This window comes from Equus caballus, chromosome 15, assembly GCF_041296265.1.
Source record: "Equus caballus isolate H_3958 breed thoroughbred chromosome 15, TB-T2T, whole genome shotgun sequence".
In the NCBI taxonomy this organism is placed as follows: Eukaryota; Metazoa; Chordata; class Mammalia; order Perissodactyla; family Equidae; genus Equus; species Equus caballus.
The window spans coordinates 47,523,491-47,547,282 of NC_091698.1; the positions used below are offsets into that span (position 1 = coordinate 47,523,491).

General features: G+C 43.1%; 1 protein-coding gene and 1 long non-coding RNA gene across 5 annotated transcripts in view; one reads left to right on the forward strand and one right to left on the reverse strand.

Moving 5' to 3' along the window:
* LOC111768067 (uncharacterized) overlaps nt 1–7,748 on the reverse strand; it is a 31,274-nt gene extending 23,526 nt beyond the window's left edge. The window contains exon 1 of the long non-coding RNA XR_002800073.2: nt 7,504–7,748. This is a non-coding gene — a long non-coding RNA (uncharacterized lncRNA). The remainder of the gene's footprint in view (nt 1–7,503) is intronic.
* The window catches only part of ADD2 (adducin 2), a 103,197-nt gene that overhangs the window by 11,160 nt on the left and 68,245 nt on the right, over nt 1–23,792 (forward strand). The gene's annotated exons all lie outside the window — the stretch shown is intronic.

Here is a 23,792-nt window from a genome sequence, read left to right on the forward strand (position 1 = left end):
CATTTTTTATTTGCTTACTCCAAGTTTAGTTCAGTAAATATCTCTTTAAAAGAGGTAAGTTTGGCCAACATAACCCCTATTGTTAATTTCTGGGGGGAGAGGAAGGGAGGGTTACATAAAAGATGTTCAAGAAAATGTGTATTTGAATTTGTTTGACATAGGGGCTCAAAGAGATATTTGTACACCCGTGTTCCTAGCAGCATTATTCAGGATAGCTAAAACAGGGAAGCAACTCAAGTGGCTATCAATGGATGAAGGGATAAGGAAAATGTGGTATATACATACAATGGAATAATATTCAGCCTTAAAAAGGAAGGAAATTCTGACGTATACTACAACCTGAATGGACCTTGAGGACATACACTAAATGAAATAAGCTAGTCATGGAAAGACAAATACTGTATGATTTCACTTATGTGAGGTACTTAGAGGAGTCAAAATCATAGAGACAGAAAGCAGAATGGTGGTTGCCAGGGCCTGGGGTGGGGGGAATGGATGCTTATTGTTTAATGGGTATAGAGTTTTAGTTTTATAAGATGAAAAGAATTATGGAGATGGATGGTGGTGATGGTTGCACAACATTATGAATGTATTTAATGCCACTGAACTATACACTCAAAAACGGTTAAGATGGTAAATTTTATGTTACATGTATTTTACCACAATAAATTACTGTAATTTACCACAATTACATAATACACAATACGTGTATTTAATGTGATTGAGGTATACTAGCAACAATGAGTGATTTATCACAGTGGTCAGTAAGTTTGTATGGTTTGACTATGAATATCAGTCAGTCAGTTGACAAGTGTTTACTGAACACCCTTTGTGTGCAGCCACTGTTCCAGGTGCTAAGAGGCTGATGTGAACCAGGTGGTCACACTCTAGTACGGAGAGAAAGATGCTAAACATGTGAACAAACAAATGAATAGTGCCAGGCAATGATACTTGTTATGCAGAAGATAAATTCAGGTACAAGAGAGGGTGATTGGAGAAGCCTCTTTAAGCCAGAGTGGTCAGGGAAGGCCTCTCTGGGGAGGTGACATTGAGCCCACTCAGGTGGGTTAAGTGGGCCTGGGTTGGAGGATAAGGCAGTGGTGGCTGATTGCATGCGTTTCGTTATGCTATTTGAGACAATATCATTGGCTGAGAGGGAGTGAAGAAGGTGCGAGATTTGGGGAGAGACGATAAGGTGGAAAACGATCCCCTTGAAGAGTCTACACCGAGGAAGGGCAGGTTGCCTGGCAATGTTAAGAAATCATTTGAAAGGTGTGGAGGGAGTTTTGAAATTAGTCCAGTCCTCACAGTTGTGTGCAGGGGTCACTTGTTCAGATGCACGCCAGGAGCAAGTTCACGTAGTGTTTAACCAAAGGTGGGCGTCTTCGAGGTGAGAAGGACGGAGGACAGAGGGACAGAGGAGTTAGAAGTGTTTGTTACCCTGGTGGACCACCAGTTAATTTAGCCATATTGAAGAGGGATGTGAAGATGGAGTTTGGGGGTAGAGAGTGAAAAAGTGAGTAAGAGGTCTTGGAGATGTTGAATTGTTCGAGGGGGGATATCAGAGCAGGTGAGCTGGAAGGGCTGGGTCAAGGAGGAGGATGTGAAATCCAGAAGTTGGAAGTGGTGATCTTATTGGTTACAGCAATATCTATACGACCACAGCAGTGAGTGGCTGAGGCTGAGGTGGAAGGAGAGATGATTGGCATTAGAAGCCAAGGAAACGTGAGGTTGGGTGTTGGGCAGATCACTGCGTGGATGTGGATGTTGCTGTCGAAGTCATCAGCAGTGAATAAGGGTAATGATGGAGAGGAAGATGGGCAGCCAGGAGCTGAAGTCATCAGTGAAGGAGGGGAGTGACCCGGAGAGTGGTAGAGGATAGCTGAAGGGAGGGTGACAAGAAGTCTAGTTGGAGGGAGTGAAATCCCATGGCAATGGGGTTTTTGAGGCAGTGGAAAGAGATGGATGTGGCTGTAGGGCACAAGGTGGCTATCTACACTGCGCCCAGGCCCTGAGGATGTGGGATGTGTGCTGTGAGAGAACAGTGTGCTCAGGGGAGAGCCAGGCTTTAGATTTTTGATTTTGAGATCACAGAAATAGGGCTTATGTAGCTGCATTAGCGAATGCTGCAAAGAATTATGTGATTGTTCAATGAGATTGGTTTCCAAGCAGGAAGAAAGGTAACCAACGAGGCATTATTGACTTTGGGCTTGTTCAAAACTCAATTAAAGGCAATTAACAGTATCTGGTGTTGTTTACCAAAGTACTAGTCCCCTGAGGGATCTCCTAGCACTTCTTGGGAATTGTGAGTAGAGAAGAAAGAACTTCCTCTCCTGAGGCATCTTGTGTTTTCATGTCATTAATTCCTGCGTCATCCCCCAGCCATAAATCTAAGAGAGAGGATGAAGCCTTCTGTCCTTTCATATCACCCTCTTGCTGTGGCTCTGCCATGACTCCCTTGTCTAGCCTTGCTCTGCTGATGGTGACCTTTAACATAATAAACTGCTTACGAGAATAATGAGAATTGATGGGGAAGATGCACTTTCTCATAATTTATGGGTCATGCATCAGAACAGGACATTTTTGGAGGAATGAAGCACGTTATGGGAAAACGGGGTTTCTTAAATGCATGGCCAAAAATCTCAGGAAAGCACCCTGCACTACTGGCAATCCTGAGGCGTTTGCTTTTCCACTCTCCAAAATGACGAGTTCGCACTTCCTTTGTGGAAATCTCCTTCCCTCCCCACCCCTACCCACCTTGCTAGGCCCTAAAGCGCAAGAATAGTGATGAGCACCCCATGGCCTGCCCTGGGCCACCCAGTCTTTCTTACGTAGTCTCCTTAAGGGAGCTCTTCCAGGCCTTAGCTTTAGATTCCATTTGTATGCTGAGGATCCAAAGTTTATATCTCCCAGGAGCTATAGCTTAGTGCTTCTCAAACTTTAACGCGCATGCCGATCACGTGGGGTTCTTGTTAAAATGCAGATTCTGACTCCATTGGTCTGGGGTGGAGCCTAAGATTCTGCGTTTCCAACAAGCTCCCAGGTGATGCTGATGCTGCTGGTCTTGATTTTTTGAGTAGTGTTGAGTGGTGAGGATGCAGACTCATCTACCCAAATGCCTCCTTGACATTTCCACCTGGATGTCTGACAGGCATCTCAGACCAAACCTGACATGACCCTATTAGAGTTCTTGATTTCTTTCCTCTAACCCACTTTTCTCTGCATTACATCATCCTCCTGGTTGCTCATGCCAAAAATCTTGGAAGTGTCCTTGGTTTCTCTCTTTCCTTCAGTTTCCCATCCAATCCATCAGCAAATTTTATTGGATCAGTCCTCTAAAACATATCCCAAATCTTTCCACTTGGCTCCATAATAATAGTAGTAGCTGACGTTTACTGAGTACTTCCTGTCAGGCTGTGTTAATGATGGCTATAGATTGAATGTTTGAATTCCCCCCAAATTCATATCTTGAAACTTAGGCCCCATTGTGATGGTATTTGGAGGTGGGGCCTTTGGGAGGTAATTAGGTCGTGAGAGTGGAGCCCTCAAGAATGAGACTGGTACCTTTACGAAAAAGACCTCAGAGAGCTCTCTTTCGTCTTCCGCCATATGAGGACACAGTGAGACGAGGGCCTTCTATGAGCCAGAAAGCAGGCTCTCACCAGACGCTGAATCTGCTGGTGCCTTGATCTTGGATTTCCAGCCTCCAGAACTTTAGGACCTAAATTTCTGTTGTTTATAAGCCACCCAGTCTATGGTATTTTGCTATAGCGGCCTGAGCTAAGATAATGATATGCATTTTTATTTATATGTATTTAAAGTCTTATTATCATGACAATCCTGTAAGGCAGATGGTATTATTAATCCCAATTTTTTGAGTAAGAAAAGTGGACACATAATAGGCAGTAAATAAATCTTTGTGAATTGAGTAAATGAACGATCTTTATAACTTATAACTTACAGCTAGGTAGCACTACAGAGACTTGCAGTTTATGTTTTTAAAAAATCCAGTTCATTCTTTTGGTTAATTTTCTCCTTGGCTGTAAATATAATAGTCAGTAGTGCTGTTAATATACTTAGAGAATTAGGGAGACAGTATCTTGTTTTAAGGTTTCTGTGTCCTTGCAAAGCACAAATTACTTGCAAATGTCCACAGGCAAATATCCAAAGGGTATGTGTGTTACGGAATTTGTAGTCTCATTGCCTTCCTCAAACCAGCTTTGACAAGGGCTTTATGCATTTAAAACATTAAAGCTATTTATGTCTGACAATTACAATATTGTGATGCACTTTATGAAGACATTATGTCTTGTGTGTCCTTGCAAAAAGCAGAGATCCTTTTATTTCTCATTACATCACTGCATATTTTGTAACTTGTAGGATATATTGAGAAAGTGACATTCATGCTTCAAGATGTATTCCTTTCCTAAGCTTCCTTTACATTCATCAATTTCAAGGGTTTTGCGCTGTGTGTTGGTCATTACACTCACAAACCGTGATGAGAAGTGGCTGGGGTTCAGGAAGAAGCAGGCTCCATGGTCAAGTAGATGGAAGCTAGTTCATATGAAGACAGGCGAGGAACTTGTGTTGGGTTAAGCGACTGCTTTGCTATGCTGTTTATTTTAAAGGAAATCTTTAGTAACCTTATTTATAAAATAAAGACATCTTTAGTAATAAGAATAATTCACTTAGTTTTATAAGCATGAGTTTCTCTTAAGGGTGGCAAAGAGAAACACACATCATTATTGTCCTAGTGATTTCTATCACAGCCTTCTCCTAAGAATCAGTCCTCTCCTTTAGAACTTTCAGTATGCCAAGGCAAACATTAAACCAACATAACACTGCATTCTTTTCTCTAGTTCAGGTCAAAGGAATATCCTAGAAGTAGGATTCTTATATATAAGTGAATTCTTATACATAAATGAACTCAGAGAAGTGCTAAGCATTAGCAAGGGTCTTCTTGGCTTTACATTTCTGAGTAACATGTGGCAGATGTTGCATATGTGGAACAGTCCCACTGGAATTCCAGCATGTCAAAGCGGAAGGCACCGTGGAGATCTTCCAGTCCGACCCCTGAGTTATGGAGCGCAGACAAATGAAGCAGAGAGAAAACAAGGCACTGAAAGCGAGGCTCGTAATTCCTGGCAAATCCGGGGGTCCTGGAAAGCTGCTCTTCAGGCCATTTGTTTCTAAATGTCAACTTCTCCCTTTTTTAATGTCAGAGTTTTCAAGATGCCATTTAGTTTCAAGGAAAAGAGACAGGAGGAATATGAGTTCCTTACAAGAATCTAAAAGATGGTGGAAGAGATGGGTGGGGCTGAGGTAGGCTCTCTAGATGGCCAGGCCTCCGTGTTGATCTTTAGTTCTCATCCCTGGACCCAGGAAAAAAATTACAACAATTTAAACTTTGTTACAATATTACAAAGTATATTAGTTTCTTTAGGGCTGCCTTAAAATGTGCTACAAACTGATGGCTTAAAACAACAGAAATTTATTCTCTCATAGTTCTGGAGGCCGGACATCTGAAATCTAGGTGTCAGCAGGGCCCTGCTCCCTCTGAAGGTTCTAGAGAAAAATCCTTCCTTGCCTCTTCCTACCTTGGGCAGTTTCTGGCAATTCTTGGCATTCCTTGTTTGCAGCTGCATCACTCCAATCTCTGCCTCCATTGTCACACGGCCCCCTCCTCTGTGTCTGTGTGTCCTCTGTGTTTCTGTATGTCCAAATCTCCCTCTCCTTATAAGGACCCCCACAACTGGATTCAGGGCCCACCCTAATCCACTGTGACTTCATCTTAACTTGATTATATCTGCAAAGACTCTATTTCTAAATAAGGCCATAGTCACAGGTTCCAGGTGGACATGAATTTTTGAGAGACACTATTCAATCCACTATGCAAAGTTACAATGGTTTTATGTTTTAACTTTTGCTAGGAATTTATACTTGTATGTCCTAGAAAGGCATGTTGTTTCCTTGGTCCAGGAGAGAAAGAGAGAGAAGTGCACGTGGAGCACTGCTTCCCAAGTGTATCCAGTGGACACTATTCCCAAGAAACGTAACATGAAATAAAAGTTTCAATGGTCAAAAGAATTTGGGAGATACTGTACTCTACCCTCCTCTTGAAGCATCACTGGCTCCTAGGATATCAAAGGTTGGGAGTGGTCCTTTAACCAGGGCCTGTGTCTGTGTAACACTCTACATTGCTTAAGCATTGCCTCCAGCTTCATGAAGCAGAAACCCAACCACAGTAGCTTGGTCCAACAAGGGGTTTATTTCCCTCATCTAGAAAGTTCAGAGGTTGCAGTCTTGGGCTGGCACAGTGGCTCGTGACGGCACCAATGTGCCAGGCTCCTTCTGTCTCTGCTCTGCCATGCTTAGCAGGTGGTGTTCTTTCTCCTGACAGTTTGCAAACCAGCTACTCCATTTCCAATCTCCCAGCTCCCTTCTAGATAGGAAGAAGGAGGAGGAAGTGGTGATGGAGAAGGGATAGCATTTCTATCAGGAAATTAGACTTTCCCAGAAATTCCCAGCAGATTTATGCTTACGCATTGTTGACTAGGATGCTATGAAATGATTGCTCCTAGTCTCAGGGAAGACTGAGAAATGCAGTTTTTTTGTTGGATGCATCGTACCCTGCACAGAACTGAAGTTCTGTTAGGAAGGAAGGAGGGATGAATATTGCCTAGGCAGCTGGCAGTGACTGCCACGCACATAATTTCCCATGGCATTAGTGACCGCGAGATCGCCCTTGTTAAAATTTGTCCCCATTGTCCTTCACAAGAGAGTGCTTCCCATAGAATTCCAGGTTTTTAGCATCAGCCTCCAAATTTAATCCTGCCAAACATTTTAGCGCAGTACAACTCTCGAAGTTCAAGGGTGCCCATACTTATATGGCACCAGGATACACTGAGTGCCTTCTAAACGATTTAACGGCTTCTGTGTGTTTGCACTCCTAATTTCGTTTTCTTTAATGTGTTCTAGTGGAATTTGGAACTTCCCTCTTTACAATTCCAAATCCCTTAGATAGACAGCTGCCATATGTAAAGTAATACACTTGGAATGCATTGTGGAAGCATCGCCGTTTCTTCTGGCCAACATTCAAAGCAGAGAAAAGGCAAAGGCTTCTACCTTCTCAGAGGCAACGGATGCTGCCTTGTGGCTTAAGAAACCTCATTATGGCAGAGGTCTTCAATGATCCCCGCTGTGGTCACACATTCTAATCACCAGGGGAGCCAAAGCGCATGCCTCCATTCCCAGGGAGGACCTGTAATGAGGAGCCTCTTGTAGGAGAAGGGGCCAGAAAGGTCTCCTTGTCCTTTTGGTTCTCCCTCTTTTACTTTGTGTGGTCAGGGAGAGCACACAGGCCAAGGGAGAAGAGGCTGGTTAGTGCAGCATAACATAACAGAAGCTGCAATGTCAAAGAGAAAGAGACAGAGACAGACGGCAGATTCCAGAAAAGGTTTCCTTTTTTATCTCTGCTTGAATATGTGACATTTCTAATCTTACCTCTGGAGCAGGGGAGGAGGCGGAAAGGACCCCCATGATAAGGCAATCGGGTCCTCAAACCTGAGAAGAGGAATGTTCTTCGCAAGTGAGGGCCTGGAGGTCTTGGGGGAAAACAGTCATGGAGAGGATGTCATTCTCCATTCTCTGCTCTGAATACAAGCTCTTTCCCTCATTCTGGGTGGAGGTAACCAATCTGGGATGTCAAAACACCCATCAGCAAAACGTGTCAAGATTTTTAAAAAACCATTAAAATTTTACATCATAATAGATTTCTAAGACAGCACAGGTCACAATGGCCTCATATTCAAAGGGAGCAACTGAAAGGAGCAAATGCTCTTGTACCATTTTGGTAGTTGACCTAGTGTCCAAAAAAATTGAATTTCAAATTGTAACCCCCCCTGAGTCCAAAGGAAATGATTTGTTTATCACTGTGTAATGTTTCAGAAAGGTCAGCCTGAAAATTGTAAGTGGTTCCAAGCAACTGACCCATAAAAAGATACTGTCCCTGGAACGCAAAATGTATGTAGAAGGTATAAGGAAGAGGGTAATGTAGCAGAAGACAGAATGAGTTTCTCTTGCACTAGTGACTGTGCTGTGGCATGATGGGAAAGCATGTGGCATGATGGGAGAGGATGTGGCATGATGGGAGAGCATGTGGCATGATGGCGGAGCATATGGCATGGTGGGAGAGCTTGTGGCATGATGGGAGAGCTTGTGGCTTGATGGGGGAGCATGTGGCATGATGGGACAGCTTGTGGCATGATGGGGGAGCACGTGGCATGATGGGAGAGCTTGTAGCATGATGGGAGAGCTTGTGGCGTGATGGGAGAGCATGCGGCATGATGGGAGAGCACAGTTTGTAAACTACCAGGTAAAGAATTGACCCCAGGTATTTTGACACCCAAGCCAGTGATTTACCTTTTTGCCCCAGTCTGGGAGGTGGCAGAGTCAGACTGGCTGAATTAGAATCCCAATTGTTTCCACTTACTAGCAGTGTGACCTTGGACACATTGCTTTTGCTTGGTTTCCTCATCTTGACGGTACCTACTTCATTAGGGTTATTATGAGGATTAAAGGAATGATTGCATGGGGTTAGTGCCTGGCCCCATGCCTGTTCCAGAAGTGTTAGCAGCTGCCAGCTCAATTACTATGAGTGCTTTTCATATTGGCATCCCCTTTAAGGCTCCAGAATGAGAAGGAAGCTGCGTAGTATGCTAGGTACTGAAATTGAAGAGAATCATCACACAGACTCACCATGATAAATAATTCCGCTACCCACTGCTGAGGGCCGTAAGGCGTGGAGGAGAGGCCTATTACTTCTGCCCGAGAGATCAGAGAAAACTTCACAAAGAGGTTGACATCTGAGCCGGGCCGTACAAAGCACAGAATACTCCTGCTTGATCTGATTCCTTCTTGGAAGAATCCTTTTAAGCCCAAAAGCTATTTTTTATTTATTGGGTACTGTTTTCTGAGTAATAATCACAGTTGCAGGCTCCCTAACTCATTATTATTTGAGTTCTGTCAAGGAGATATTTATTATTTACAACTTTCCCCTACTATTTACATAACCTGTAGGATTTAAAAATAGATTTGTTTCACAGTGAATTTAGGTTAAAATAGTCCTTGTTTCGGCCATAATCTACATGGTGAGATATTTATGTAATATGGACAGTTAATCTGTCTCTCTAACAATTGGCCACAGGGGCTGGACTCAATTTATCTCCTCTCTGCAGGGTCTTCTATTATCTTTGGATGTGCACCTCACGTATGTCCCTGAGTGTATGCAACTGATTAATCATAAAAATGATGACATTCCTTGGAGTAATTAGACATTATATAAAAAGCATCTGCTGTGCTTTCTCAAGAGGGAGGGGCAGGCAATCCTCCAGTCAGCACAGATAGCTGCTCTCCCTGGGGGGATGTCTTCTGAGGCGACAGTCTGCCTGGGGATGGGGATCTGGCCCCCAGCACATGGCATTTGTCTGTCTTGTGCTGGGATGTTAGAAATGCTGTGCTAACCTCAGAGATGTGGCCTGTGTTCAGGAGGAGAACAGCCCCCTTTACATCTAAGTACTATTTCCATACTCGTAAGGCCTCCTCCCCACGGCGTAAACTTGCTCCGTCTCTGGTTCTGTATTTTGTGGCACTGTCTGGAAAATGGGTGTGGAAATAAACAAAACAAAAGAAAACAAAACAATCCCTAAACCTATAGGAAGGGTAGGGTAGGGGCACTTTAATAGTTCACCTGGAATCTTAGGTTCCGTTCCGTTAACGAATCCAAAGCCTGAAAGAAGAGAACCAGAGGGCACATCCAGGTCACTACCAAGTCCTGTTTGATTTTTCATCTCCTAAACATGCCTAAACCCATGCACTTATCTCCGTCTCCCCCATGCCCTGAATCTAAGTCCTAACGCCCCCATCTGGACATCTGCAGTAGCTTCTGACTGGTTTCTCCACATCCACTTGTGCCCCATCCCCTGCTCTCTTGTTCACACCGGTGCCAATGTGAGCTTTCAATATGCAAATTGGGCCTTGCTATCCTCTTGTTTAAAACCCATTAGTACTTCCGTTATTGTTAGAAAAAAGGCTAAACCTCTCTCTGCTCCGGTCTCACAGCACTTGCTCTCTTGCCCACTCCGCTTCAGCCACACTGGACTTCTTTCTGCTCCTTAAACTCACCAAGTGCTTTCCAGCCTCAGGGCCTTGGAACTAGCTGTTCCCTCTGCCTGAACTGCCGTTTCACGGAGTCTCCCTTGGCTAGTTCCTTCTTGTCATTTAGAGCTCAACCTAAGTATCACCTCTTCAGAGGGCATTCTCTCTCTCTCTCTATGTATATTGAGAGAGATATATGTATTTACATACATAATATACATACATACATATACATCTATATTTGCATACACATATATAATTTTTTTCTGAACTGTTTGAGAATAAAGTATAGACGTAACGCTGCCCATTTACCCCTAAATACCTCAGTGTGTATTTCCTAAAAACACTCATTCTTTTATATAACCAAATACAGTTATCAAAACCAGGCAGTTGGGGCTGGGCCAGTGGTGCAGCGGTTAAGGGCTCATGTTCCGCTTCAGTGGCCCGGAGTTCACTGATTCGGATCCTGGGTGCGGACATGGCACCACTTGGCAAACGCCATGCTGTGGTAGGCATACCACGTATAAAGTAGAGGAAGATGGGCACGGATGTTAGCTCAGGGACAGCCTTCCTCAGCAAAAAGAGGAGGATTGGCAGCAGATGTTAGCTCAGGACTAATCTTCCTCAAAAAAAAAAAAAAAACCCAAAAACCAGGCAGTTAACACTGGTACAATCCTATTATCTAATCAACTTTATTCATATTTTGCCAGTTATTCCACTAGTATTCTCCATAGCAAAATAAAACAATTTTTTTCTGGCCCAGTATTTCATCCAGGATCATGTCTCTTTGGATCCCTTCAGTCTGGAGGAACTGTTCCTCAGTTCTCCTTTATCTTTTGTAACCTTGACATTTTTTAAGGGTCCAGGCTAGTTATTTTGCTGTGCGTTCTTCAGTTTGGATTTGCCTGATGTGCTCTCATGATAGGGTCAGCTCATGCATTCTCAGCAGGAATACCAGAGAGCTGATGCCATGTTCTTCTCCCCGCGTCCTGTCAGGTGGCGCACATGGACTTGACTGGCTAAGGTGGTGACTGTCAGCCTTCTCTACTGTGAAGTTAGTATCAGTCTCTTGTAATCACTAGTATCTTGTGGAAGATACATTCTGAGACTGTGTAAACATTCTGTTTCCCATCCCAGTTTTGCCCAATAGTTTTAGCATCCAGTGATGTTTCTTGTTTGAGAAATAATTATTACCAGGTTGGTTGCCAAATGGTGAATACATCATTCTTTTTTTGTTTGTTTTTTCTTGAGAGTCTGTTTTTCTATTTTTTTATTGTGATAAAATATACATAACATACCATCTTACCCATTTTTAGATGTACAGTGTGGTGATTGCTCTATTTTAATTCTCTTCATAGCTCTCATCACTCTGGGTTTTAAAAATTATGTTATTAATTATCCATCTAGGATGTAAACCCCATGAAAACAGGATCCTTACCTGTCCTGTTCATGGCTATATCTCCTCTGGTGCCTGGAACACTATCTGACACATAGAAGGCTCTCAGTAAATATTTGATTGATGAATGAGTGAGTGAGTAAATGGCTGAATGGATGAGTATGACCCAGCACTGTTGGGCTCCCACATGTCACCCTCCCCCCTGCCCCGGATTCTCTAGCCTCCTTGGCTCTGCCCTGGCTACACTAGCCTTCCTTTGATTCCTCATGTTCTGGTCCACCACAGGGCCTTTGTACCTGCCAGTACCCCGACCTGGAATACTTTTTCCTTCCTGCTTCATTGCTGACTCTATTCTTCCCTACAATGTCAGCTCAAATGTCACTTCCTCAGGGAAGCTGTCTCTGACTTGCTTTACTAGGAGGCCAGATTCTCCAACTACAGGTATTCCTGGCCCAGTTGTGTCTCCTTCATAGCAGCTATCGTGGCTGCTGGGACAATAGTTTCTGATTACTGATCAATGCCTGTTTCCTGCACCAAACTGCAACTTCCATGCTTGCTGGGCTGTTGTGTGGTTTTGCTCTGCCTTCGCCCTTCTACATAGTGTTTGCTGAATGCTTTTTTCCTCAGTTGAATCACTGGCAACATGTAACAACAGTGTTCATTTCCTTCTGCAAGTGTTCAATTTACATAGTGTTGATTGAATGAGCACCTCAGCCAATTTAAATCTTCAGTGTTTTGTAGAAAATTCTTCTTGATGTGATTTTAACACTAAGAAGTGTTGAACAATGCTATTAAAATTTTCTTTAGCTTTGACTTCTGTTAGATATTTACTCAGGATTTTAAAATAGTCAAATGCATTTTGTTTGGAAAGCTAAGCCCAAATGCTTTCATTTTCAGTGCTGAATGATGTGTAAGCAGGTGATATTGTGGACCCTGCATTGCCAAATGAAGCTCTTGGGTTTATTAAAAATATCAACAAGATATACAAGGTAGGGTACTCTTGTTATGTTTCAGAGGTATTTAGCTAAGTTTCTTAACAGAAGAATAAACTCAGAATAATTTCTTGCTTCGTTTGAAATATTTATACCAACACCTTGCCTTGGAGAAGCCAATAAACTTACCAATGAAAAATGAATGTGCTGGATTTCCCTACCCAAAGTATTATAAGTAATTCTGAGAAGGAAGTATTTAAAACATCTTAATTTGCTTGACAAATTAAAACCTTGGTTTGAAGAGCATTGCCACCTTCTTAACAGCTTGTGCTTTTCTTCGCCATGCACAGGGGTGACTTTAAATAAGGTCCAGCCTCAGCTTCTGGGAAGCCTCTACTTCTGGGTTTTTAAAACTGGGTTAATTTAAGAATAAGCCTGACAAATCTTTGAGAATTTTACAAACTTATTTGAGATTTACCCACTTATTGAGAAGAAAAAATATTTTTTTCCTTCTATCACTGTTAAGTGTTTTGAAGCAGGTGTTCTCCCTTACAAATTCCCTGGGTGATTGTAATGTAAAGAGGCAGCAGAAAGAGAAGCGTAAGATGCTGCCTCTGTGAGAGTGAAACGCTGAACATTTCCTGTAGAGTGGAGGTGCCTTATGCTCACGTTTATCTCACGGTGACCCAACTCCTAGAGAAAGAGAGCAAAAATTCGACCAGATTATATTTTGCACATATCCTTTTATGAGTCACACATTATAATGCACATACTCTATACCTGCACTGCACGTTATGATGTAGGGCAATACATACAAAACCACACTGTCTTCTTCATGGCCATGGAGATGTTCAAGGATAATTTTGAGTATAGCCAATTTTGGCCTTACTGATGGACTTTGGAACCTAACCCATCATAAGATGTGACTTTGCAGTAACAATTTTGACCTACTTAACGAATTCATGAAATACAGTCTTGACATTTTGGGGGGACTGTGCTATCTGACAGCAGTACTGGTATTTTTGAAGCAGGCGTTTCATTTCACACATGTATAACAAGGTCCATAGTGTAAGATTTAATAACTTTTTTCCAGGGAGCATGTGTTTTTCCCTCTTGGGCAATGTTAAATATGCATTGTCAAACTCAAATATTATATAACTTTTAAAAAAGTAACATTAAGATGTTTGTTTTACAGTGAATGTGGCCAAGAACCTCATTTTTAGGTTCACTAGGTACATGTTCTATGGTGGGGACCCTAGAGCTGTTTTGTCAGATTTCTCTCTACAAAGCATATCAAGGACTTGAGTGGATTGTATTGACCTAAAAGGTGAGCCCATGGACAGATAATAGCGACTGTATTTTCTTGTCTGAGTTTTTGTGGCCTTCCTCTTGTTTCACTCACTGTTGTCCTGTAGCCAGCAAGAGTTGAAGGATCAGTAGGTACCAGCTGAGTCTGACTTGATGTTTCACCTTGAACTTGATGACTTTGGCCACAGGCATCATCATATTTTCTTTTAAAATTGCCTCTCTTCCACCAGCAGTCCATTTCTCTTTTTAAGGGTAATTATTTCACTTCACCTAAAAGAAACAATATGTAGAAATATTGAAAGTTAGATAAGACTCTGAGAACTTAGTTTTGCCATGTCAAGAGCTGGCCCCAGATGTCGCTGAGCTGCCTGTGGTGTTTCATGGGGCCCAGTGCTAGTATTCTCCGGTGATGTACTTGATGGTACATTTTCACGTGAGCAGAATGAACAGGCTTTACTCTCCAAAAAATTACCAGCTCAGAAATAGAACTTTCCTATCCAAGGACAGTGTCTTAGGCAGTTCTCAAATCTGCAGAAGGAAAAGAAGTCATAGAAAAGAAGAAATAGCACAAGGTACTGGTAGTCTCAGACATATTTAAATTAGAAATATTAAGGACATGGCTTTTTATAGTCTTTCAGATTGTTAGAACAGATGGAATCAAATGCTTGTAGAATGCCTGATGCGTTTCTTTAGAACCTCCAGGGTTCTCAGAACACAGTGTGAAAACTTCTAATCGAGACCAACATCCTCATTTTATTGCTGATTAGAGAGATGTCAAAATTGATTAATTGATTTGCCTGTGAGTCCACAGCTGGATGGGGTGTGTGGTGGAGGGAATGGGATTGTGATCCTGGCTTCCTGACTCCAGGGTGGTTAGGACTGGTCTGAAGTGAGAGAGGAAGGGGGAGAGAGAAAGGAGAGAAAAGAGAGAGAGATCCAGGAAATGCCAGAGGAGAGCAATAAATAGTGATTGCCAAGTTAGACCTGCGAATGATGGTTACCAGTTAGACTGTTTTAATAGAATTTATTTTTTTAGAGCATTTTTTGGTTCACAGCAAAATTGAGCAGAAAGTACAGAGTTTTCCCATATACCCCCTGCCCCCACACATGCATAGCCTACCCCATTATCAATATCCCCTACCAGAGTGGTACAATTGACAAACCTACATTGACACATCATTATCACCTAAAGTCCATAGTTTGCATTAGGGCTCACTCTTACCAGCTAGATTTTAAGTAAGGGCTCAAGTCGGAGGAGGAGCTTGACTTAGCCCTGAAAGGAAAAGTAGGGCCTAGATCGTCACCACCCACGAAGGTTTAGCACTTAACTGTTGTACCGCATCTTGGGGGCATGTTGTTCTCCCCGTGGCCTGTGGCTCCCTCTCACCTCTCCAAGAACTAATGGCACTTTGTAGGCCAATCCTAGTGTAAGGCGACCCTCCTGATCCAAGGCAGTGTGATGCGAGATGAACCGGTCATGGAAATGGAGCTGTTCCTGTCCTCCCCAACAACTGTAAAGCCAGGGTTGCATTGTTCTCTGTGTGGAGAATTATGCTTGGGCTCATTAAGCATGGGGATTGTTGAAAATATGACTCTCCCTAGAAGTTGCTAGAATAATTGCTGATATCCAAGGCAAACAAGCAGCCATTTCCCAAACGTCTCACATCCTTCCCCAGCGCCATGGGCTGGGCTGGCTTTGCTTGCAGGTGGCCTCTTCCTGCCCTATTTCTTGCTTCCTCCAGCCCTCATAGATTTTTGTTTTCCGTATATATGCTGATATATTCCCAATCTCATTTCCAATTTTATTTATTTGCTGCTTCTCTCCTTTACTGCTTTGCGTAAATGTGTCTATTTATTTATAACCAGCTCTGGGATTAATTAATCAATTTTCTTCTACTAATTTTATTATTATTATTATTATTTTTAAAGATTGGCACTTGAGCTAACAACTGTTGCCAACCTTTTTTTTTTTTTCTGCTTTTTTCTCCCCAGATCCCCCCAGGATATAGTTGTATATTTTAGTTGTGGGTCCTTCTAGTTGTGGCATGTGGGACACCACCTCAACATGGGCTGATAAGCAGTGCCATGTCTGTGCCCAGGATACAAACCGGCGAAACCCTGGGCCGCTGAAGCAGAGCACGCGAACTTAACCACTCGGCCACGGGGCTGGCCCAAATTTGTGTTATTTTAATTAATTTCTTTTCTCTTTCCTTAGATTTATTCTGTTTTTCTAACTTTTCAAGTTGAATGCTTAGATATTTTATCTTCATTCCTGTTAATAAAAGTAGTAAAGGCTATAAGTCTGTTTCTAAATGTGGCTCTGGCTGCAGCCCCTAATTATCAATATGTTGTGCCTTCCTTGTCATTTTCTAAATAACATGCAATTACAAGTTAGATTTCCTTTCTGAACAAACAATATTTAGGGGAGAGTTTTAAGATTTCTAGGTGGCAGGTTTTTGTTTTTAAAATTTATTACTTGGTTTTAATGTTTTGTGGTCATAGAATATGTCTTTGTCAATTTTAAGGATTTACTGAAAGTTCCTTTGTGTCCTAACTTGCAATAAATTTTTATAAACGTTCCGTTAATGTGTAATTCAAATATCTCTAAGACCTCCATTCTGTTTTTAATATGCAACTTACCTTTTCTTTCAATACGAATCAAAGTGTCACTCAAGCCCCTGTTCTACAAACCGTGGGAAGGCTCACGCCTTCCACAGATTCCCCAAGATTTTTCGGGTGGAAGGGCATGCATTTCTTGGTCCATCATACTCTGTGTTATTGGTGCTTCTGACCCTGACCTTCCTCATGCTATTAGTCACGCAGGCCAACTACACTGCGGTATCAAGCTGCCTCATGATCTCAGTGGCTGAGCACAGCAGAGATTCTCTCTTGCTTCTGCTGCATGTCTGTTGAGTTTTGGGGGGGACCTGTCCCATGTCTTCCTTACTCAGAGACTTAGGCTGATGGAGTTGCCACCATCTGAAAATTGCTGGTGGCTGCAGCAGGGGGAAGGGTTCTAAACTGCTTCTTTCCAGATGAACTCCTGTTCATATTTCATTGACCACAAAAAGACACATGGCAATGCCAAACTGGAAGAGAGTGGGAAATTATCATTCTTTCCTATACTCGAAAGTAGAGAGGAGGCAGATACTGGTGAACAATAGCGTCCATCATACTTGAGAGCTTGCCTCCCAGAGGAGCTGCCCTCTTTGTTAATACATTTGCCCTCACTAAACACTGTCCTTTCTCCTTTCTTCTCCCAAAGCACCACTAACACAAGGCTCTTCTACATGTCAGACTTTTAATCAAAGGATTAGGCATACAGAAGCTATTTATATGTAGGGCCGGAAACAACTTTTAAATTCAAAGTCAGACATCAATGATTCTCGAAATTTATTGGCCATTCTCCATTACGGAGAATTTCTCCCTGGCTGTTTCTTTCTATAGGCCTCTGTTCTTCGCTGTGTTCTTGTCCCAGGGCCCCTGCCTGTCGTTGCACCTCCCATCCTTCCCCACTCGCTGTTGGTGCACCACTTCTGATTTTCTTGTTACTTCCTCTGCAGGGCAACTTAGCCCTTTGTTTCACCATCTTCTTCCACATCAAGGCTAGGGAGGGTTGGCGAGTAAACGGAAAACACTTCTGACACCAAATGTGTGGGTTTTTTCCCACATTGACCAATTCTCCAACACCAGCTGGATGTCCTATAATTCAATTCAATTCTGACGCTGTCTACCTGAACTTAGTGTCAGATCCTACAAGTTAGGGCTCAGTCCCACAAGACTGCCCCCACTTCAGATACCAACTGCAAGTCTAACCCTCTGCATACTTCTGACTGACTGGCTATGAATCGGTGGCTCCCACAACCCGCTCCTTGGGTTCAATAATTTGCTAGAACAGCTCACAAAACTCAAGGAAGCATTTACTTACATCCAGTGGTTTATTATAGAATAACAGACATGATACAGGATACAGATGACCAACCAGGTGAAGAGGTACATAGAGTGAGGTCCAGAAGGGTCTCAAGCGCAGGAGCTTCTGTCCCAGTGGAGTTGGGGGGTACCATCCTCCCAGCACATGGATGCATTCACCAACCTGCAAGCTCTCCAAACCTGATACTTTAGGGATTTTTATGGCGGCTTCCTTGCATAGGCATGATTGATTATTAACTCAATTTCCAGCATCTCCTCCACCTCCTGCAGAGAATGGGGAGGTGGAGCTGAAAATTCCAAGCTTCTAATCGTGGTTTGGTCTTCCTGGTGACCAGCCCCCACCGAGGAGCCATCTAGGAGCCCACCAACAGTCACCTCATTAGAACAAAAGATGTTCCTATAACCAAGGAAATTCCAAGGCATTTAAGAGCTCTGTGTAAGATGCTTCTATCGCCCTTATCACTTAGGAAATTACAAGTCTTTTAGGAGTTCTGTGTTAGGATCTAGAGGTGGAGACTGGGATATATATTTCTTATTATTTCACAGCAAGGGAGACAGGAACTCACTTTTCGCATTTTAAGGAGCCCATCAAAAACCAAACCAAAACAAAACCCCCACTCTCTCTCTCAGGATAAATAGTGCTTCTCCTAGAATGAAGAAATGCTTTGCTGGAGTGTTTGTTTTATCTGGCATTTTGTCCTGCTCTAGACACATGCAGTGAAATTGCTTTCTGTAATGTTAATGTATAACGTTAGTGTACATCTTGTCAAAATCTATTAGTTTTCCGAGTTTGTAATGTGCAAATGTGGACAGCGAGGGATACCTTTAAGGCTAATTAATCAACCTATTCAGGTTTTTTATTTCCTCCATCCTTATTTTAGCCTCTTTAATTTGTCATGGACTGAGAAGCATATTAATTTCATCTGTTATTATTGGGATCCTGTTATTTTCTCATCAATTCTCAATAGTTTTTGCTTTATATATTCCGTACAATACTATGCTATTTGATGCATAACAGTTCAATATATTTTCATTATGGGAATTACACTTTTCAAAAATAAAAAGAATCTTTGTAGGGGCTGGCCCAGTGACATAGTTGTTAAGTTGGCAGCCCAGGGATCCCAGGTTCAGATCCAGGGTGCAGACCTATACACTGCCCATCAAGCCATGCTGTGGCGGTGTCCCACATATAAAATAGGGGAAGATTGACACAGGTGTTAGCTCAGGGACAATCTTTCTCAGCAAAAAAATTTAAAAAAAGACTTTGTGTCATCTAGAGGTTTTTATCTTGAATTTTATTGTCTTTGATATAAATATTACAACCCATAGTTTGTTTACATTTACTTTTTCCTGGTACATATTTGTCCAGCTAGTTATTTTTAATCAGATTGTATGACCTCATTATATATATATCTTTTTGTAAGTGGCCACAGGTGGATTTTTTTCTGACTCTCACACCCATCCTGTCACAGCCACTTCTTATTTGTTTCTTCAGATCTCTGCCTGCAACACAGCGTTGTAATCCATGTCGGTCCCTGGCCACGTTGCATGACTGACATTGCAATCCTGGTACAGATGTGTGTGAGAGATGCTCACAGGGGTGATATGTGTGTAAAATAGCTCTGACCACTCAAGGTGCAGCTTCCACATCATAGTGAGAAGGTTGCTAAATTTTCTGGAGGGTACAGACTCTGAGGCAGGAAGGAGACAATGGGGAAGGAATAAGGCCTCACCTTCTGGCTGTGGAGCTTTCTCTCCTCCAAGCGACAAAGACAAGTGCCTGTATCAGTCACTGTTTGTGCCTGTCCTTTCACTGGTCTTGTGATGAGTATGTGTTCATCCATCGTTCTGACTCTATCTAGTCTAATTGTCAGTCTTCATTTCTGGAGTGCTTATGAGTTACGATCTGATTTTGTGTATAAGTTGATATTGGTTTACAGTGAAAAGTTGGGGGAGGGTGAGTTATGGATCACTAACCAGACACCATCCTAAACTGGAATTTCTTATAATATTTGTAATCATTTAAAAAACTCTGGTCATCCCTTATTGGATTTTTGTTTTCATTTATAAATAAGTCTCTCAAGTATTGTTTAATTAAAAAAAATAAACAAACTATAGAAACAATTGGAGGCCTTACAGTACACTGGACTTGGGAATCAGATGAACCCAGTTCCAGCATTCAACCCTGCCACTTGTTAGTTGTGTTTTCCTGAGCAATTTAAGCCCTCTGGGCCTTCGTTTTCTTTTCTGTAAAATGGGGAGAATAATTCCCACTCGAAAGAGTAGTAGTGAAGATTAGAGTTAATTTGTGGATTTTCGCCAGAATTTGCTCTCTTTGGGCCTCACATGGATGTGAGAAGCTGAATCACAATCAGAAGAATTCTTAGGGAGATAGAATCAGAACAGGGAAATCTGGATGAATTAAATGTTTCAAAACAGTGTCAAGCCTGAAGTATCCCTTTTATATCAGGGTGGGTCTCCCTCTCTCAGGAATTGTGCTTTCATGAGCATTCTGGGTGGACTAATGATTCTGCCTTCCTCCAAGCTGATATTATTTAAGTATCCATTCAGTCTTTCTTTCTTTTTTTAAAAAGCGAGAATAGAGAGAAATGGATTCTCTTCATGTCCAAAATAAAGAAAGCATTAACATGATTTTCTGAACTAGGCAGCTTCTTGAAAGGCATATGAAAGATTCTAGAAGCTATATAATCAGCTAAATAACTTATCTGTACATAGCGCTCTATCATGTCTTATTTGTTTTGGAAATTTCATCTGAATATGGTGACAGATGCCAGGGGACTGTCATGCTTATACCATGAAACCTGGAGGGGTATTTTGCAAAAATACTTAAAAATTGTAGGTCAGCACACTCAGGGAGCTGTCATAAGTTTTCTGTCTACTCAATGGGAACAGAACCAGTTTAAATGTCACCATAATGTGAGGAGTGGTGTACAGAAACTTGAGTTAACTGGTGCTGTTTCTATGAAAATCTGGCTAACTCGCACTGTATTTCTACATAAGCTTGAGTTAACTTGTGCTGATGGCATTGTAATGCTGCTTGATGATTAGGGCTCCAGGCGTCTGTCCGACTGGCCCACCCTTTAATCCAGCTCTAATCCACCTGCTGCCCCTGAGACAGTCTTGTTTATGCCTCCGTTTCTGTCCAACTCTCCTTCCTCCTGACATGGTCTTTCTTTAGGTGTTGGGACAAAAGTCCTTACCATCTATCTGACTGTCCTCAGCCTTTCTGCTCCCCTGGCGGTTGAAGAAGACTCTGGTTTTGTGTACACAGCTTCCTCCTTGCCATGTTGTATGCTCCTGAAGCGGGGAAGAGGGTGGCTGCCAATCACGCCTGCTCTTCTGGCTTCTGGGATGGAAAGTGGGGGACCAGAGACAGGCTTGGGAGGAGAGGTGGGCAGGTGGGGTCAAGGAAGGACAAATTGAATGAGGTTATAAATTTGCATAATAAAGCTGAGGCTGTCAAGCACAGAGTGAGAGGAAACGGGGAATAGGGAAGTAGGAACAAGGTGGAGCTGGCTGGGGCAGAGGAGGAGTTTCCAGGGGTGGGGAGGGTGGAGCCTGAGGAAAAGGCATGTGGCAGCTGTGTAGGTGAGCGCAACGAATCAGAGAGGAAAAGGGGGATCTAAAAAGCACTGCTGGAGACTCTCTGTTCTTCACAGTGTTTGAGAAATTCAAGCAAAGGACTTGGGATATTTTAAACTTCATGTTGCATGAACCGTGTCCCCAGCACTGTGACATCCCTCCAGGACTGACTCACATGTGTGATGGCCTTTCGTCGTGCCATTACACTGTCAGATTAAAGTCTAGTCCTACTGGCCAAGAAGTCATTTTCTCTTTCAGTTAATCATTATGTAGATCTCTGTCCCAAAGCATGGTGGATACTCTTAGGGTTTAATTCAGAGGTCACTCTTAATTCCCCCATGTCTCTGTTCAAGTGTCTCACTGTAGCTTCCCTGTGCTGACAAGAATCATCACCATCATCATTATTATTATTATTATTATTTTTTCCTGAGGAAGATTTGCCCTCACAGAGTTAACATCTGTGGCCAATCTTTCTCTATTTTGTATCTGTGGCCAGTCTTGCTCTATTTTGTATGAGGGATGCTGCCACAGCATGGCTGATGAGCAGTGTGTGGGTATATGCCCGTGATCTGTGCCTGTGATCTGAACCCGTGAACCTGAGCTGCTGAAATGCAGCAAGCAAACCTAACCACTATGCCACCGGGCTGGCCCCTGTTATTATTATTAATAACAATAAAGCAATCACAATAATTGGGACAGTCAGGTAAAGCACCACTAGAAGTAAAAATCCAGCTAATACTCTTTGAAGTCTAGAGACAGAAATCTTCAAATTCTTTCTCGTAATCACTTCAAAATTCTGAACACTTTCTGTAGGTGATTTCACAGGGTCTAGAATAAGCATTCCTTCATTTGTGAAAGCTTGGCAGACCCTCGACAGTCCTAGGATGTGCTAGCTGTTCTCTCAGGGCTGTGGAGGACGGAGGGAGGAGGCAGAAATGGATCCCTCAGAGTCTTGGTTTAAAGGACAGATGAAACGTGTATCCAAGTAGGCACAAGGCCAGGCAGAGGGTGCTCACTCTGAAAGAGGTGCTGACACAACGTTGGCTCAGGTTATTCAGAGGATCAAGCACATGGGGTGTTTTGGGGGCAAGATTGTCCTCAGCAGGTGTCACCTCAGGGCCTCTCAAATTTATTCCCCGTGCTTGGTTTTCACAGAGAAGATCCCTGAAGATGCCGGTTGTCCTCTCCCCTCTCCTGCCAGCAGCTGGTCCACTCTCTCCTTCCCTTTTTCCTTTCCATCTTGGACTACCCCTTCATGGTGGTAGCAATAACAAGGCTCTCCTCTCCCCTCCTCCGAGACCCGTGTCCTACCCTGAACTCTCCAAATGCCCCCACCCACCCAGGAGCATTGAACCCAGGCCCTTTACCCCAGAAGGCTTCCCTGGGCCCCCCTCCCTGCCTCAGGTAGAGCACCAGGTTTGAACCATCGGATGCCAGCGGGCTGAGTCTCCCGTGTGGAGGACTGTGGGGGTGGATGTTTTGGAGGGAAAAGTGTTGGGCCGGCTTGGTGGTCAACCTTACTTCCCTAAGCCATTCCTGGTAACACGGGTCACTCATTTGGCACTTGTCCCAGGCCCTTGTCAATTGTCCTCTCCCTTTCTGTGTGGATAAACTCATTTTTTTCTATGGATTTGTTGGTGTGGCCTGTGCACCCACCCGCTGGTTGATTTGGGCTGTCGATGGAGCCCCCACTCCACTGACCAATGCTAGCGATTTTGTGAAAGGGTCTTCAGTGTCCCCAGTGGGGAGGAGATGGCAGCCCTGTCAGGAGAAGTGGGCAGAAGGCACCGCTGAGACAAGGCCCAGGTTTTCTAATTCTAGAGCTAAGAACAGACTGGTTTCCTTGACAACAGAGATGCAGTCTGCTCCTCTGCTCCTGGGGATGGGCTTTGTGTGTCTGTGGAAAGCGCTGGGACTTGGGGACAAGAAAGGCGATCCTTTCTTTATCAGGGCAGCAACCCACTTCTGAGCACTTGCCAATTCTGTGTTATTAACAATATTAAAAACTTCCCAGGTGGCACATTGACATCAGTTATGTAATCTGCACGTTGGGAATCCAGATATAGAGCCTTCCCTTCCTTTCCACTGCGTTGCCTCTGATCCTTGATGCATCCTACCATACCTGCAACAACTTTTGATAACATGTTTTAAGATGTCAGTCAAATATGTACTCACCCCTAGCGCTCTTGAAGGCTAAAGGAAAAGCATTTCTTCCTTCTTCAGCTAGCAATGATTTGTGTGGCCAGGCTGCTGGGAGGAATTGAAAATTGGCGCTTGACAAGCTGATGTTGGCTCAAACCTGCACTTGTCAGATGGCATCCTGAGAAAAAGCTTTGGGATCCAAACCCTCATTCTTGATGCAAACCGGAAGTTTCACTCAGGCTGAAAGCTGGTCCATTTGCTTTGCCCACCAGGCCTGATTTCAAGGCAGCACGTCTTGGTAGCTGCGTGGTGTTTAATTCATGCAC